Here is a 17878-nt window from a genome sequence, read left to right on the forward strand (position 1 = left end):
TAAACATACCTTTTTAAAAATTCTCCATCCCTTTTCTAAGTCTCAGTAGCTATTCAATAGCTCAATAGCTACTAAATAACCCATTTAAAATCCATTTTAAAATGCTTTCTCTATAAAGATGAAAATGATAGTCAACCATACTTAACATAATAAAAATGCTTATCAGAAGGTACAAGTGAGACAGTAAGGCTTTAAGAACTGGGCTAAGGGGGCACCTGGATGGCTTAGTCAGTTAAGTGTCCAACTCTTGTTTTCGGCTCAGGTCATGATCTCAGGGTCCTGTGATGGAGCCCCACGTTTCAGGCTCCATGCTCAGCAGGGAATCTGCTTAGGATTCTCTTTCTCCCTCTCCCTCTGCCCCTCCCCCTGCTCGCAAGCTCTCTCTCTCTCTCTCTCAAATAAATGAATCTGTTTTAAAAAAGAGTTGGGCTTGAAAAGGCAAGGGAAGCAAGGGCAAAAAGGAACTACTGGGACTTCATCAAGATAAAAAGCATTTGCGCAGCAAAGGAAACAGTCAACAAAACCAAAAGACAACCAACAGGATGGGAGAAGATGTTTGCAAATAACATATCAGATAAAGGGCTAGTATCCAAAATCTGTAAGAACTTGTCAAACTCAACACCCAAAGAACAAATAATCCAGTCAAGAAATGGGCAGAAGACATGAACAGACATTTCTGCAAAGATGACATCCAAATGGCCAACAGACACATGAAAAAGTGCTCAACATAACTCAGCATCAGGGAAATACAAATCAAAACCACAATGAGGTATCACCTCACATCAGTCAGAATGACTAAAATTAACAAGTCAGGAAATGACAATGTTGGTGAGGATGCGGAGAAAGGGGAACCCTCCTACACTATTGGTGGGAATGCAAGCTGGTGCAGCCACTCTGGAAAACAGTATGGAGTTTCCTCAAAAAGTTGAAAATTGAGCTACCCTACAACCCAGCAATTGCACTACTGGGTATTTACCCCAAAGATACAAATGTAGTGATCTGAAGGGGCACATGCACCCCAATGTTTATAGCAGCAATGTCCACAATAGCCAAACTATGGAAAGAGCCAAGATGTCCATCAACAGATAAATGGATAAAGAAGATGTGGCATATATATATAAAGGAATATTACGCAGCCATCAAAAAGTTGAAATCTTGCCATTTGCCAACAACGTGGATGGAACTAGAGGGTATTATGCTAAGCGAAATAAGTCAATCAGAGAAAGACAATTATCATATGATCTCACTGTGGAATTTGAGAAACAAGGCAGAGGATCATAGGGGAAGGGAGGGAAAAATGAAACAAGACGAAACCAGAGAGGGAGATAAACCATAAGAGACTCTTATTCATAGGAGACAAACTGAGGGTTGCTGGAGGGGAGGAGGGTGGGAGGGATGGGGTGGCTAGGTGATGGACATTGGGGAGGGTATGTGCTATGGTGAGTGCTGTGAATTGTGTAAGACTGATGAATCACAGAACTGTACCCCTGAAACAAATAATACATTATATGTTAATAAAAAGAAAACAAAATAAAAAATAAAAAAAGAGTTGGGCTTGGAAGAAAGAAAAATATAGCAGAACCAGGTACTAGTTGGGAAAGAGTTTATACATACTATCTGAGTCAGAGTCAAAGAACCACAAATCCTGTAAAAGACTCAATGATGTTCCATACTTGTGCAAAACTCATCAATCCATTTGCTCACAGGAAATAGCTTAGCTTCTACATATCATAATAAAAGAACAATAATTAAAATTTAATTACAGGTTATAATGCAATAAAAGTGGCCAGACATTTTTGGAATAGCTTTCAATCTCTATAAAAGCGTATTTTACTAATAAATAGGAATTCCTCCAGTTGTGTTAAATATTTTATTTACCCATTTTACTTGTCCAATTAGCTATATATAGTAGGTTAAATCTTTCCCACTCTACCATTTCCATCCTTCCTTTTAATCTTTCTTGATGAATGCTACATTATATTTAAAAAAATAAAAACAACCTCAAAATGGGCCAAAGACCTAAACATAAGAGCTAAAACCCTAAAAACTCTTAGAAAAAAACATGAAAGAAAATCTTCATGAATTATATTGGATTTAGCAATGATTTTTTGGACAGGACACCAAAAGCACAGGCAACAAAAGTAAAAAGAGATAAATTGGACTATATCAAATGTAAAAGCTTCTGTGAATTAAAGGACACAATCAACAAAGTGAAAAGGCAACCAAAATACATACAAATCAAATCTGATAAGAGATTAATATCCAGAATATATAAAGAACTTCTACAACTCAACAACAACGTGATTAGAATAAGACAAAAGATTTGAATAGATATTTCTCCAAAGGAGATATAGAAATGGCTAAGAAGTACACGAAAAGATTTTCAACATCACTGATCATTAGGCAAATGCAAATTAAAAACCACAACAAGACAGCACCTCACACCAATTAGGATGACTACTATGAAAAAACTAATATGTGTTGGTGGGGATGTGGAGAAATTGGAGCCCTTGAACACTGTTGGTGGAAATGTAAAATGGTGTAGCTGCTATGGAAAACAGTTCCTCAAAAATTAAAAATAGAATTACCGTATGATCCAGCAATTTCACTTCTGAGTACTCAAAAGAATTAAAAGCAGGGTCTCAAAGAGATACCTATATACCCAAATATTTTCAGTTGATCTTTACTGTTTGTTTGTTATTCCTTGCCATGGGAGGCAGTGGTTAATATATTTGCCTTTATGTTTTCCACAATGCCCGCCAAGTAGCTACCTCAGCCTTGGGAGAGTTCTGAGTTAGGCAAAATAAGGGCAAGTCTTTTGAGCTCGTCCTTCAGGGAGCCACCAAACTGGTCAAAATAAATGACCACAATTCTTTAAGAATGAGGGCACTTGAAAGCTTCTGCCAAACTAGAGAACAGGGAATGGAGACTAGGTAAGTTAAAATGCCACAAAGCTCTCTTAAAAAGTAACTGCTTTTTCTTTGATTAAACATTTGCCTGGTTGCTGTAAATTTTTTATTAGTTTCCAGAATGCCAGTAAGTTGATTCTGAGAATATTTGCTAGTTTATTTGCTGCTTTTGTGGAAAGATGGATCTTTGGCATTCTCTACTCTGCCATGTTCATTGGAACCAAGCCTGATTACATCTAAACACATTTTCAAGCCAAAAAAATTAGCATAGCATCTAATAGGTAAAATGTGAAAAACAATTAATGGATGAAGTACCACACTTTGATATGGGCAAAGAGGGCCCCATAATTTAGCAGACCCCACACTAGCCATTCCTCAGCTGCTCCCAGTTCTAGGAGAGAAGATTCTGCAGGGCCAAAGGGAAAGAACCACCAGAAGCCTGTGCCTCCCCCTTCCAGATCATAATTTGAGTACCCAAGGTCTTGAAATTCCCTGCCCAAATATCCCCAAGCCACTTTCATGAGCCCACATAGAACTCTTCTTCAGGTCTACTCTCCACCAGCCTTTCTCAGCCCAGTAGCCTTTCTTAAGCCCTAAAGAAAATTATCCATGTAACCATTTTGCCCATTCTCTCAAATATGGTACAAGACTGGTAACATTTTATTATTTTTATCCAATGAATGCCTTGGGGTATTATGGCTTAATTCTCTCTTGGAACCCATTTTGAAGTGCTGTTCTGGAGGGAGGATCTTGCTATCTATGTGCCTACTGGATTGTCAAAAGAAGCTGGTGATAGGGACCATGGACAGAGCTTGTACACATAGGCTGGAAGGAAACATAACATTACAATGAAGCCCCTCAGGCAAGACAGAGTCAGGTATTGAATAGAGGAGGCCAGCCAAGGACTAGGAGTCAGATTTCCCAGAGCAATCATATTCCAGTGTTAAACTGTGAGGAGTTTGAGAATTCTAAACTTGAAACCTAACCTTCCAGCTCATTATAAAGGCATATGTCAAAATGTGGGACTACAACATTATTTTACTTAATAGTTTGTTAACTTGGTTTAAAAATTTTTTAAGTTTTACACATATGGTATGAACAGTTGCATTTGTATTCTTGGCTCAGTCTACACAAATGTTGACACAGGCCTGAATAGATAAGCCAAACCAATTAGTTATCTCTGTAAAGTTAATGAGGTTCAAACTAGATAATGAACTAATGGTAGAGAGTATCCAAACGATTTATATTTTGTTATATTTATACAATATACATAAATATTGTAAGATGAAGATATGAAATTTTGTCCGTTTTTCTAAGAGAAATATGTGCAATGTAAACTTTAGGGTATCAGCCACTTTCTAAAAACAAGAACTAAGACAACTCCGAATCAACATTATACCCCAGATAACTATAATACAGTATAGATATTCTTCCTAAAAACTATCTTTTAGGCCTAAATAAACCTATCTGAAGGTATCATATTTTCATAAACTATCCTTTACTATTATTAATCATAATGACAATGCAAGTCCTTGCTAAGTGAAATGGTCCTGACCACTGTCCCTACACAAGGGCAGCCACAGGCAGTCATGTTTTATACTACATGATCCAGAATTCTCATGCATGATTATAGGTAATTATAGAATAAGAAGGAGCAAGGTAACTCAAAAACAATCAGTCCTTTGGCTGGCCAGTAGACTAGGAGGGGGCCAGCATGAAAAAATAAACATACCAAACAGATTGATTAGATTTCCTCCCATGAATTTGAACTACAAAACAGCAAGAGATTAACCTAGGTAGCAATGGGAATGAAGCCAAGAGGTCATGATAGAGAATGGCCTCAAAGGCTATGTCGGCCATATGCAAGCCAATATTAAGAGGGAACAAAAAGTATGAGGACGAGAAAAAAAGAACAAAATAAATACAAATAGATAATATGGAATCTTGAAGCTCAAAAACAAGTTATCTTCTCTTTGCTGCCTCACTTCTTGAATGCTCTATAGTTCCATTCTACAGTAACCAACCCACCCATATCTTGGGGTAGACTGGATATCTATGTCTCATAACCCAGAGTATTCCTACACTTTCCTAAAATAAACAGACTGTTTTTCTCCAATCAAGATTCAAACAAATAGGGGTGCCTGGGTGGCTCAGTCTGTTAAGTTTCTGACTTCAGCTCAGGTCATGATCTCAGGGTCCTGGGATCAAGCCCTGCATCGGGCTCCCTGTTCAGTGGGGAGTCTAATTGCCCCTCTCCCTCTGCCCCTCCCCCTGCTTGTGCTCCCTCTCTCTTTCAAATAAATAAATAAAATCTTTATTTAAAAAAAGAAAGATTCATGGGGTGCCTGGGTGGCTCAGTCAGTTAAACATCTGCCTTCAGCTCAGGTCATGATCCCAGGGTCCTGGGATTGAGCCCGGCATCAGGCTCCCTGCTTGGTGGGGAGTCTACTTCTCCCTCTCCCTCTGCACCTCCCCCCACTCGTGCTCTCTTTCACTCACTCTCAGATAAATAAAATCTTAAAAATAAAGGTTGAAACAAATCACATTGCATTCATTAATTTGTTTGAAAAAACTATATTTTGGGGTGCCTAGGTGGCTCAGTCAGGTAAGTATCTGACTCTTGGTTTCAGCTCAGGTCATAATCTCAAGGTGATGAGATTAACCCCCTCCCTCCCTCCCCCCCCCCAGCTCCGCCACTCAGCACAGTCTGCTTGAGATTCTCTCCCTCTCCCTCTGCCCTCCCCACTCCCATGCTCTCATGTTCTCTCTCTCTAAAATAAAATAAAATATTTTTTTGAATTTTTTTTTTTAAAAGTTATTGCTCTATTTGAGAGAGAAATAGAGATAGCGATAGAGGGCACGAGTGGGGAGGAGAGGGAGAAGCAGGCTCCCTGTGAGCAGGGAGCCCAATGCGGGCCTCAATCCCAGGACCCTGGGATCATGACCTTAGCTGAAGGCAGACGCTTAACCGAATGAGCCACCCAGGTGCCCCAATATGTAAGATATTTTTTAAAAATAAAAAATAGTGAAAAATAAACAGTTGTGCTCTAACAAATGAAATGTACAAAGGAATCAATGGTTTCAAATATATAATCATTCCCAATATTCCTATTAACATGCCATTCAATCTAAAACATATTTTATAGTGGGTTTCAACTGTCACATGTCAGGAAGCATACTTATTTTGCTTTCCAGGATATGTATTTTATTAAAGATTTTATTTACTTGAGAGAGAGAGAGAGAGAGCACGAGAATGGGGGTCAGAGGGAGAGAGAGAGGGAGAAGCCAACTCCCCGCTGAGCAGGGAGCCTGATGCGGGGCTTGGTCCCAGGACCCCAGGATCACGACTGAGCTAAAGGCAGCTGCTTAACCAACTGAGCCACCCAGGGACCCTGGAGGGTATCTATTTTAATATGAACTTTACACAGGCTCCTATAGACTCCTTGATCTCTTATGAATGAGGAGGAAAATACAAGGCAACTCGTATTTTTAACATTATCAGCCACTTATTTATGTCAGATTCCTCATACCAAAGGTTGTATATGCCTTTCCTTTTTTTTCATTAAAAGATTTATTTATTTTTAGAGAGAGACAGAGCATGCACAGTGGGGAGGAGCAGAGAGAGAGGAAGAGAAATCTCAAGTAGAATGCCCGATGAGCAGGGAGCCTGACATGGGGCTTGATCTCAGGACTCCAAGATCATGATCTGAGCTGAAATCAAGAGTCGGACACTTAATCGACTGAGCCACCCAAGCACCCCATGCCTTTCTTTTTGACATATATTGCCAATTCATCAAATATATTTAAAATGCTGTGTATTAATGGCTTAGAAAACACCTATTTAAGTCATAATTCATTTGCCAATCAAATCAATAACTTCAGATACGTAGATTTCAAAACCTTAAAAAACAGTAAAATCAGAACTATCCCTGTAACTTGAAAAGTGATATACAAGGTTGTATTCCTTCTTGTACTGGCTACTAATATCTGTAAATAGATGTATTCAAATAATAAATTTATCATACCATTTATCTGCTGGAAAAAATCTATAGATGCTGTTATTTTGCTATATTATATATCATATTACATTATAAATTCCATGAACTCAGGGATCCTACCTTTTTTTTGCTTTTTAAACTGCTTTATTAATTTCATATTATGAAAATAATAGTTTTTCCTAAAACTGGGTGAAATTGCTCTACTGGACAGAAAGTTTTACACTGAGACAAAACAATATTTAATTACAAACTTCTAAGTGGAAATACCAAAAAGGTTACAGAGCAAGTAAATCACAAAACTACAATCTTGTAGAGCAGAGGCCACATTATTAACCTTGGGGAAAACCTTAGGATTCAAGGTATAAGGCAAAAGCCATAATGATTATGAGGTTCAGGAGTTTGGAGGCGCTTATGATGCCTCATTTGCTGCTCCTTAGTCTTTCTCCTGATTCCCATCATCTGCCCTATGAACTTCTCCACATCATCTCCCACTTCACTGTGGTCAATATGCCTGTTAGGTATGGCTCATTGAAAATTAGAGACAAGCCGTCTCATTCACCCCAGCCTGACATTTCCTCCAGGCTTCTGGCCTTCACCCTCCTCTCCAACTGCATGATTCCTTTACATTCTGCATGGGGCCCTGTTCTCTTTCGTTTTCCTGCTGGGCATTTTCCACATTGAGATTTTTCACTGCTTGTTTCTCTTTGGACGCCATGGCTCCTGGGCCTATCCTTGCATTCTCCCCCTCCCATTTCTCTCAGCGAGTACACAGCCAAGACACACACCTGCACACCTGCTCTCCCTCCGCCTCCTATTCTTTGGGGCTGCCCCTGGCCCACATGCCCTCAGGACCACTGGGAGCAGGTACTGAGAAGGGAGCCAGTGACTGCTGGGTCTTTGGATATTGTTTTTATAACATCTATATACTGACAGGTCCAGACAAAATGCAGAGAAAGTAGTAAGGGCTCCATAAATACTTGTTGAATGAATAATTAACTCAAGAAAACTCAAGCAAAATAGTTACTCCTATTTCAAGGAAGAGTTATAAACTTACCTAAATGTTTGCATTACTCCATAAAAGGAAATCTCCAGTACAGCCCTCATATTTCTATTCTCTCCTAAATAATCACTTACTCATACCTCCTGAGTTGACTCGCTCCATACCCTCAATTTCTTTTGATTCTGGGGTTAAAATTGCCAAATAAGAAATTTTTCAAAGATTACACCCTCCCTCTGATAAGTCCTATTCCTTTAGTCAGTAATCCCTCCCTCAGCCCATATTTATTTTGTACCAGAGATAAAAATCTTTACAGTAAGTATCATTACAAAACTTCCTTAGTCTATATTAATGTCCTTTCTTTAGTACAGTCAATTTCTCATTTATTTACAGGGTTATAACCTTTAAAATCAATATTAATACTGTAAAAATATATTATGTCTTAATTACAAGGAGCAAGGTAAATATATCTGCATTGTGAATGAGTGAATGAATGAATGAATGAATGAATAAGTAAATAAATAGTAAATGAGTATTAATGAGTTTTATCATTCTCAGCAAGCCTAAAAATTTGAAATCCATGTTAATGTATGCACTTTCATCTGACATCAAAACAAGGAAAACACAAAAGAGACTATTATGGGTAGAAAAAAATCTAAATAATGGAGTGCCATACCATGCTCATGGATTGGAAGACTCTACATCCTACATATGCCAATTCTCCCAAATTGATCTGTAGGTTTGATTCAATTCCAATTAAAATTCCAGCAAGGATTTATAGACATAAGCTAATTATAAAATTTATAAAACACAGGCCCTAGAATACCTAAAACTACCTTGAGAAAAAAGAATAAAGTGGGAGGAATCAGTCTGCTTAATATTAAGGCTTACTATATAGCTAACAGTATGTTATTGGTGAAAAAATAGACATCTAGATCAATGGAACAGAGTAAAGACTAAGGAATAGATTCACACAAATAAAACCAGGTGATTTTTTGTTATGAAAGTATAAAAAGCACTTCAATGGAGAAAAGGTAGCCTTTTCAACAAATTGTACTGGGGAAATTAAAAATGGATCATGGACTTAAATGTTAGAAATGAAACTATAAAACTTTCAAAAAATCTTTAGTATCTAGGGCTAGGTGAAGAGTTCTTAGATGACACCATAAGCACAACTCATAAAAAGAAGATATTGAATAACTGGACTTCATCAAATTTTAAATCTTTTGCTCTGCAAAAGATCCTGTTTAGAAGATGAAAAGACAAGCTACAGATTGGAAAAAAAATATTTACAAACCACATATCCAACAAAGGACTGGAATCTAGAATATATAAAAAACTCAAAAACTCAATAGTAAAAAGAAGAAACAAACAGTCCAATTAGAAAATGGGCAAAACACAATGAAGAGCCATTTCACTGAAGAGGATATAAAGATGGCAACCAAGCACATCAAAAGATGTTCAACATCATTAGCCATTAGAGAATCACAAACTGAAACCAAATTAAGCTGTCACTACACACCTATAAGAACAGCTAAAATAAAAAATAGTGAGAACAGCATATGCCAGTGAGGGTGAGGAGAAACTGGATCACTCATTTAGGATAAGAATGCTACTCTGGGGGCGCCTGGGTGGCTCAGTCGGTTAAGCGTCTGCCTTGGGCTCAGGTCATGATCCCAGGGTCCTGGGACTGAGCCCCACATCATGCTCCTTGCTCAGTGGGGGGGTCTGCTTCTCCCTCTCCCTCTCTCCCTGCTTGTGTTCTCTCTCTGTCAAATAATAAATAAATCTTTAAAAAAGAAGAAAATTTACAAAAACTTTTGTAAAGAAGTAAGAGTCAGAGAGTCATTATTACTTTCATTTTACAGAAAAGGGAACAGATATAGTGAGGTAAAATTCCCTCATTCATTTTTGAAAGGAATTATAGCATCAAAGAGTCATTTGGGCTTAAAAATTCCTTAAAAAGGCTTGCATCCTAGAGAAGGTAAGAAGGCAGAGGAGTAAGGAGACTCTAAGTTTGTCTGGTCCCTTGAATACAGCTATATAGTTTTCAATCATTCTGAATATCTGCAAAATCAAAGCCTGCTTAAGATTCTCTCTCTCTGGAATGCCTAGGTGGCTCAGTCAGTTAAGCATCTGCCTTCTGCTCAGGTCATGATCCCAGGGTCCTGGAATTGAGTCCCACATCAGGCTCCCTGCTCGGCGGGAAGCCTGCTTCTCCCTCTGCCTGCTGCTCCCCCTGCTTGTGCTCTCTCTCTCTGTCAAATGAATAAATAAAATCTTTAAAAAAGAGAGAATGCTACTCTGTGACAGTTTGACAATATCTTAGAAAAGCAAATATGCAACTACCATATGACCCAGCAATTATACCCCTGGTCATTTAGCCCAAGAAATGAAAATTTATGTTTACACAAAAACCTGTACAGTAATATTCATAGCAGCTTTATTTGTAATAGCCCCAAACTGGAATCAACCCAGATTTCTTTCAATATGTGAATGATTCAACAAACTGTGGTACATACATAACATGGAATATTACTCAGCAATAAAAAGGAATAAATTATTGATAATCAGAAGAACTTGGATATGTATCTCCAGGGAATTATGCTGATCAAAATGCTAATCACATAAAATTACATACTATATTATTGCATTTATATAACATTTTGAAAGGACAAAATTTTAGAAATAGAGAACAGATTATGGGTTGCCATGAGTTAGGGTAGTGGGGGTGGGGCATGGGGGTGTGTGTGGTTATAAAAGCACAATACAGATATCCTTGTGGTGTTGGAACTGTGCAGTATTTTAACTGTGGTGGAGGATACATGAATCTATATATGTAATAAAAGTGTACAGAACTAAAACACACCCACAAATGAACACAAGTAAATATGGTGAAATAATAATAAACTGAAATTTCGTGTTAATATTAATATCCTGGTTGTGATATTATACAATAGTTTTGCAAGATATCACCACTGGGAAGAAATAGGTAAAGTGTACAAAGGATCTCTCTATATCATTTCTTAGAACTGCATGTGAATCCACAATTATTTTAATAAAAATTTAAGTTAAAAAGAGCCATTTGAAAAGCTGTTCACTCTGTTATAGAATCTTCTAAATTACTTAATATATAAATGACCATAACTTTAATTTCACATTTCAAATTGCCTACATAAATTGAGAATCTTAGCGAGATCAATCAATGCATATACCTTACCACAATGTCCAATCTACCCACCACTGTCCAGTAAATATTTAGAACTGCCTGTGGTTAGAATTAAAGTTGGACTTTAAAAAAAATAAATAAATAAAAAATAAAAAATAAAAAAAAAAGAATTAAAGTTGGACTTTGATGGAAGAAAATGAAGAAGAGTAAGGAAATATGTACAATAAAAAAATCTACCTCTTCAATGCTATTATTAGAGAAGCACTTTGGTAATTCTTTTCAATACAAAGTCAATAATATTAGCAGAAAGGAAACTTGAGCAGCATTAGAATAAGACATTACATAAAAATGAAATAAAAAAATATGTAGAAAAGTGTTTTTAAAAATTTAACCTTAGAACCCCAATGTAAATGTGATTCAATTCAATTCAACAAACATTTTATACATATGGAGTTTATGCAAAGCTATAAGCTAATGCAAAAGGGGAATGCAAATTATATCCTTTAGAAGTTCACAATCTAGTGAGAAAGGCAGACACATAAATAACTAATGATGATACGTGGCAGACATTGATAAGTGCTATAATAGAAGTGATATACAGTGCCATAGACAAAGCTCTAAGAACAATTTGTTGTATGATGCAAGAGTCCAGAGCCACTTATGAATCAGCCAACACATTTAAATATACAGTGAACTTCTAACCTTCCTATAATGTGTCTTAGGCATTGAGAAAGGAAACTGCAAACACATATTTCAAATGAGAACATATCATAATTTTAAATAATTCTCTGTAAATTCTAACACATTGGTAAGTTTCTAAGTAAAGAATAATTCTATTTTTCTTAAGATATAAAAATTTTTTAAGTACAATATATAATAAGAAGTAACAAAATGTTGACTTAAATTTCTTATAAGTAATTTACATCATTTCAAACTATGAGGGGATGTTGGTTCAGTTGTTTGTCAACTATGATATGTTAGCTGTAAAATGAGTTAATTGTAAAAAGCTAGTGATTTTTTAAAACATGTAAAATGTTCTGGCTTAGAGTTTATTTGACCTAAAGGTGCTCTTTGGAATTACCTTTGTTCTCTTATGTAAAAAAACATGCCTATAGGTATAAGTTAAGGAGAAAAGATATTGTGCCATCAATCCAGTAGCATACCAACCATCATAAAAAGGGAATTATTTTTTATAAATATCACAGGGTCTTAAATATATGAAAAGATGTTCAACCTTACTCAGAACATAAATGCAAATTAAAACCACAATGAGATATCATTTTTTCACCTATCATATTAGCAAAGATATAAGGTTTGATAGCACAATGTGTTGGTGAGTGTTGGGGAAACAAGCACTTTTATCTATTGCCAGTGTAAGTGTAAATTGGTACAACCTCTATGGAGGACAATTTGGCAATATCTATCAAAATGACAAAGGCACATACCATCCAACCTAGCAATTCCATTTCTAGAAATTTATCCTACAGATAGTACACATCTGAAATGACCTATTACAAGGTTATTCGCTGCAGAAATATAATAGCAAAAGTCAGGAAGCAAGCTACGTATTTCTCAATAGAGGATTGGTTAAATAAATTATGGCATATCCATACAATTGAATAATACTACACAGCCATAGCTCTTTATGTACTAATATAGAATGATCTTAAGCAAAGTACAGAAAATGTATAAAAACAAGGAAACATAAATAAATGTGTAAAAATAAGGAAACATAAGTAAGTGCATGTATGTTTGTAAGCGCCCATGCTTATATATGCATGAAATAGCTCTAAAAGGAAAAATAAGAAAAGTTAACACGGGATGCCTCTGGGAAGGAGAATTATGAGGCTGGGCACAAAGAGTGGGAAACTTTTAATTGTATAGACTTTTATAACTATCAAAATTTGAACTACCTGAATGTATTACCTAATCAAAAATAAATGTAAATGGAGAAAGAGGTGGGGAGGGGGAAGAAAAAGAAAAACAATCCAAAGCAGCACAGCACATCTTCTTCAGCAAATTATTACAGCTAATTTCTCCTGTCTAAAAAACACCTTGGGGCAGGGTAAGAACCAAGGGAACCAATTTATTTCAGTTACAAAATCAGCAGTTAATCAGGCTGATGTTTGTTTCATGGTATTGTAATTTTTCAAGTTATTATAAGTATTGTTAAGTATTCTACATATTCTAAGTATTTCCCCACTGAAGTTTCCCGATTAGCTATATGAGAGCTTTACCTTTAGCAGCTCTTCCAGATCCAAAAGAGAATACTTGGTCAGAGAATTGACAGTTTGGAATAAATAAATCAACACTGTGGACATATGGTGGAACTATATTACAACACCATGAGGGTGATTAGTTTTGCATTAGTGTATATAGAATAAACAACTTTGATTTACTTATTTTTCCTTTAAAAACTATCAGTTAACTCTTTTCTCTCTCTCTCTCACCCTCTCTTTCTCCCTCCCCCCACGCCTCTGTCTTACACACACTCACACACACACACACACACAGAGTTTTAGAACTCAATATAGATAATTATTTTGTTCTGTGCCCTATGTACAATTCTACTATTGCACTCATGCCATATTGTAATTTGTTTCTCAACAGAACTGTGGGCTTTTTGAGGGTGAGGAGATTATGTACTAGTCAAGCCGGCATAGGTACTGGAATGCAAAAGTTTGATGACTGTCTCACAAACCTCCTCCTCCAAACACCTTCTAATGTAATGATCATTTGCTTTATTCTGATAAATTTAAATCAGAAAAAAATAACAGTGATATCATATTCTTCCACATTTTCTTGTTTTGAAAACTTTGGGAAATCTTATATGAATCTTAGAAAAAAATAACAGTGATATCATATTCTTCCACATTTTCTTGTTTTGAAAATTTTGGGAAATCCTATATGAATCTTAGACAGTGCATTTGAACATTTGCATATAGGACTATTTAGATTTGGCATTTAGACCAAAGGATATTAAAATGAAAATATTTTCAAGGTATCTTTTTTGAAAGCATAAATAAAAAATTTTCTTGGTGTAGCCACTCTAGAGCTTCCTCAAAAAGTTAAAAATAGAACTACCCTATGATCTAGCAATTGCTCTACTAGGTATTTACCCAAAGGATCCAAAATACAGACTTGGAGGGAATGCAATAGCCAAACTATGGAGAGAGCCCAAATGTCCATCAACAGAAGAATGCATAAAGATGTGGTGTGTGTGTGTGTGTGTGTGTGTGTATCTATATCTATCATCTATCTATCTATCTATCTATCTATCTATCTATCTATCTATCTATCTATCTCCAATGGAATACTACTCAGTCATCAAAAAGAATGAAACCCTGCCATTTGCAATGACATGGATGGAGCTAGAGCATATTATGCTAAGTGAAATAAGTCAGTCAGAGAAAGACAAATACCGTATGATCTCACTCACATGGAATTTAAGAAAACAGATGAACATATGGGAAGGGGGAAAAAGGAGAGAGGGAAACAAACCATAAGAGAATCTTAATGATAAAGAACAAACTGAGGGGTGATGGAAGGAGGTGGGTGGGGGATGGTCTAGATGGGTGATGGGTATTAAAGAGGGCACTTGTTGTGGGGCACCTGGGTGACTCAGTCTGTTAACGTCCGACTCTTGATTTTAGCTCAGGTCATGATCTCAGGGTTGTGAGATTGAACCTTGCATCAGGCTCTGCGCTGGGCGTGGAACCTGCTTAAGATTCTCTTTCTCCCTCTGCCCCCACCTCAAAAAAAAAGGGGGCACCTGTTGTGATGAGCACTGGGTGTTGTATGTGATGAATCACTGAATAGTACTCCAGAAACCAATACTGCACTGTACGTTAACTAAAAATTTAAATTAAAAAAAATTTTCTTATGCATGGTGTACTGGTTTGACTAGTCCTCCCAAAATTCATGTCCACCTCATGACCTCAGAATGTGACCTTATTTGGAAGTAGGGTCTTTGCAGATGTAATCAAGCTAAAATGAAGTCATATTGTATAGTATTTTCCAGCCCAATTGTAATGAGATAATCAACAAAGGCATAAAAATTATTTTCCACATTTCCCAATGTGAGACTCTTTGAGCCAGTTTAGTCACACAAATCCCAAATAAGTCAAGTGCATTTCCATGATCCAGATTTTGATGCAAGATCCAGATCCAGCTGTCTATGAACCAGGAGGGGGGACTTCACCAGACACTGACTCTGCCAGCACTCTGATCTTGGATTTTCCAGCCTCCAAAACTGAGAAATAAATTTTTCCCCCCGTCTATGATACTTTCTTATAGCAACCTGAACGGATGAAGATAGTAATTCCCTCTATAAATACAATAAAAGAAAAAATACTATATGATCACCTCTGTAGATGCAGAATTTTAGTAGTCATTTTTGATTAAAACTCTCACCAATAAAAGCTAACTTCTTTAATCTGATAAAAGGCAGCACATAAAACCCACAACTAACGTAGAGTTTCTCAGCAGCGGCACTATTGACATTTTGGCCTGGATGATTCTTTGTCATGCAGACTAGGTGGGTGGGGGTACTGTGCATTGTGGGATGTTTAGCAGCATCTCTGGCCTCTACCAGTAGATGCCAATAACAGCCCCCAATCATAACAACCAATAATGTTTCCAGACATTGCCAATTGTCCTCTATGGGCAAAATTTCCCCACCTATTGAGAACCATTGAACTGCCATCACATTTAATGGTAAAAAACTGAATGCTTTCCTTCTAATAAGCGGAACAAGGCATAAATGACTAATCTCACCACTTTGCTCTCCCTGCTTCTACTGAATATTGTACTGGAGGTCCTATCCAGAACAGGCAAAGTAAACAACTAATAGAGAGAATGGAGAGGGAAAAGTAAAACTGTCTCTTTTCAAAAATGGCATATAGGAAATCCTGAAGAATCTATAAAAAGTTACTACAAAAAATAATAAAACTGGTACACTGAAATGTAAATTTTTTCATCACCAAGGAAAATTAAAGAATACCTAAAAAATAAATATACCACAGACATGTAAAGAAAGATTCAATATTGTTAATGTCGATTAGTCTACAGATTAAACACAATCCAAACAAACATGCACTGCCTGATTTCAAGCCTTATCATAAAGCTACAATAATCAAGACAGTGTGATATTAGTGTAAGGATAGGCAAGCAGATTAACAAAACAGAGTAGAGGATCCAGAAAGTGAAAAGTGACTCAATAGGGAATGGATTGTGCTTCCAAAAAACAGTGAAAGAACGTATTAAAAATTTTTTTTGGACATCAATGAAATGGTGGAGTAGGAAACTCTAAGCACCTGTCCCTCTGCAGAAACATCAAAAAATTAAGAAGGAACTGTCAAAACCAAATTGGTCAGAACTCTGGAAAATGATCCAAGGTTTACAACCACCAAATAAATTTTGAATCAAGAAAAATACAAATTAAAAGTGGTAGAAAAGGTCTGTGGTGCTTTTGCTTGTCCTTACCCAGCTGCCTCCCTGGCTCAGTGGCACTTTTTAAGAGGGTAGCCACGTTCACTGTGGGATCCTTGTCCCTGGTACCAGGGACAGCAGAGCAGATTTCGTTCACGAAGAATTGTTTGTCTGTTCTAACCTGTCTGGGGACCACCTGAAGTACTGATGCAAGGCATTTATCTTTGTTTTACCTAACCTGGAAAAGACACAGGACAGTCGAGCTGTAGGCATTGTGAAAAAACAATGTAAAGTAAATGAACAAACCACAGTTGCCAGGGGCAAAAGACTGAAGGTGAGGCATATGGATAAGATGCCAAAAGCCTGGGAGGAAAAGCAGTGGAGCTTTTTGGAAAAAATAGGGCATTGAAAAATGCCCATGTATACTGAGGAATTTAAAAAGCCAGGTATATGCCCAGGGGAGGACCTACGCTCAGGAAAGACCTAAGAAAAACTTAAGCTTTCACTCTAGCTGATCTCTAAGCACAATATAAGCAGGGAGTGAAACCTAAGGCAGAGTTGCAAATGTCCTGGCTAAGTGTTAAAGGAGTGCCATAACACAGAGCCAATGCACAGAGACAGGAGATATTTTTCCTTCCTTCTGTTTTTTTTCTTTTGTTCTCCTTTTCTCTCTTTTATTGGTTCCTGGCATTCAGAGAAATATCTATCAAAACACTATCTGAGCACAAGTTAAAGGAACACAGATTTCAGTACCATACATGACAAGGGATAGAGGCTCTGCATAAACAGGTTGTAAAAGCCACTAAACGAATAAATAATTGCAGCCCTCAACAATAAAAACAAGGAAACTCTGTATGAATTGTGCAAGACTGTTGAATCTCAGATCTGTACCTCTGAAACAAATAATGCAATATATGTTAAAGAAAAAAAAAAAAGAAGAAGAAGATAGCAGGAGGGGAAGAATGAACGGGGGGAGATCGGAGGGGGAGATGAACCATGAGAGACGATGGACTCTGAAAAACAAACTGAGGGTTCTAGAGGGGAGGGGGGTGGGAGGATGGGTTAGCCTGGTGATGGGTATTAAAGAGGGCACGTTCTGCATGGAGCATTGGGTGTTATGCACAAACAATGAATCATGGAACACTACATCTAAAACTAATGATGTAATGTATGGTGATTAACATAACAATAAAAAATTAAAAAAAAAAACAAGGAAACTCTGGTAAAGGGCAAAGTCTGATTTCCAGTTACCACATTTAAAATAATCAAATACCGCTTTCAACCAAATATTACAAAGTAAAAGGAAAGTGTAGCCCGTTTAAGAAAAAAAAAAATAACTGACAGGAATTATCACTGAGAAAGTCCAAATGCTGAT

General features: G+C 36.9%; 1 protein-coding gene and 1 pseudogene across 1 annotated transcript in view; both read right to left on the reverse strand.

Annotated features, from left to right (window-relative positions):
* COL4A5 (collagen type IV alpha 5 chain) overlaps positions 1-17878 on the reverse strand; it is a 229436-nt gene that overhangs the window by 176348 nt on the left and 35210 nt on the right. The window lies entirely within an intron of this gene.
* Positions 7262-7650, reverse strand: LOC118537005 (protein BEX4-like; annotated as a pseudogene).

The sequence above is a fragment of the Halichoerus grypus genome, chromosome X, assembly GCF_964656455.1.
Source record: "Halichoerus grypus chromosome X, mHalGry1.hap1.1, whole genome shotgun sequence".
NCBI lineage: Eukaryota > Metazoa > Chordata > Mammalia > Carnivora > Phocidae > Halichoerus > Halichoerus grypus.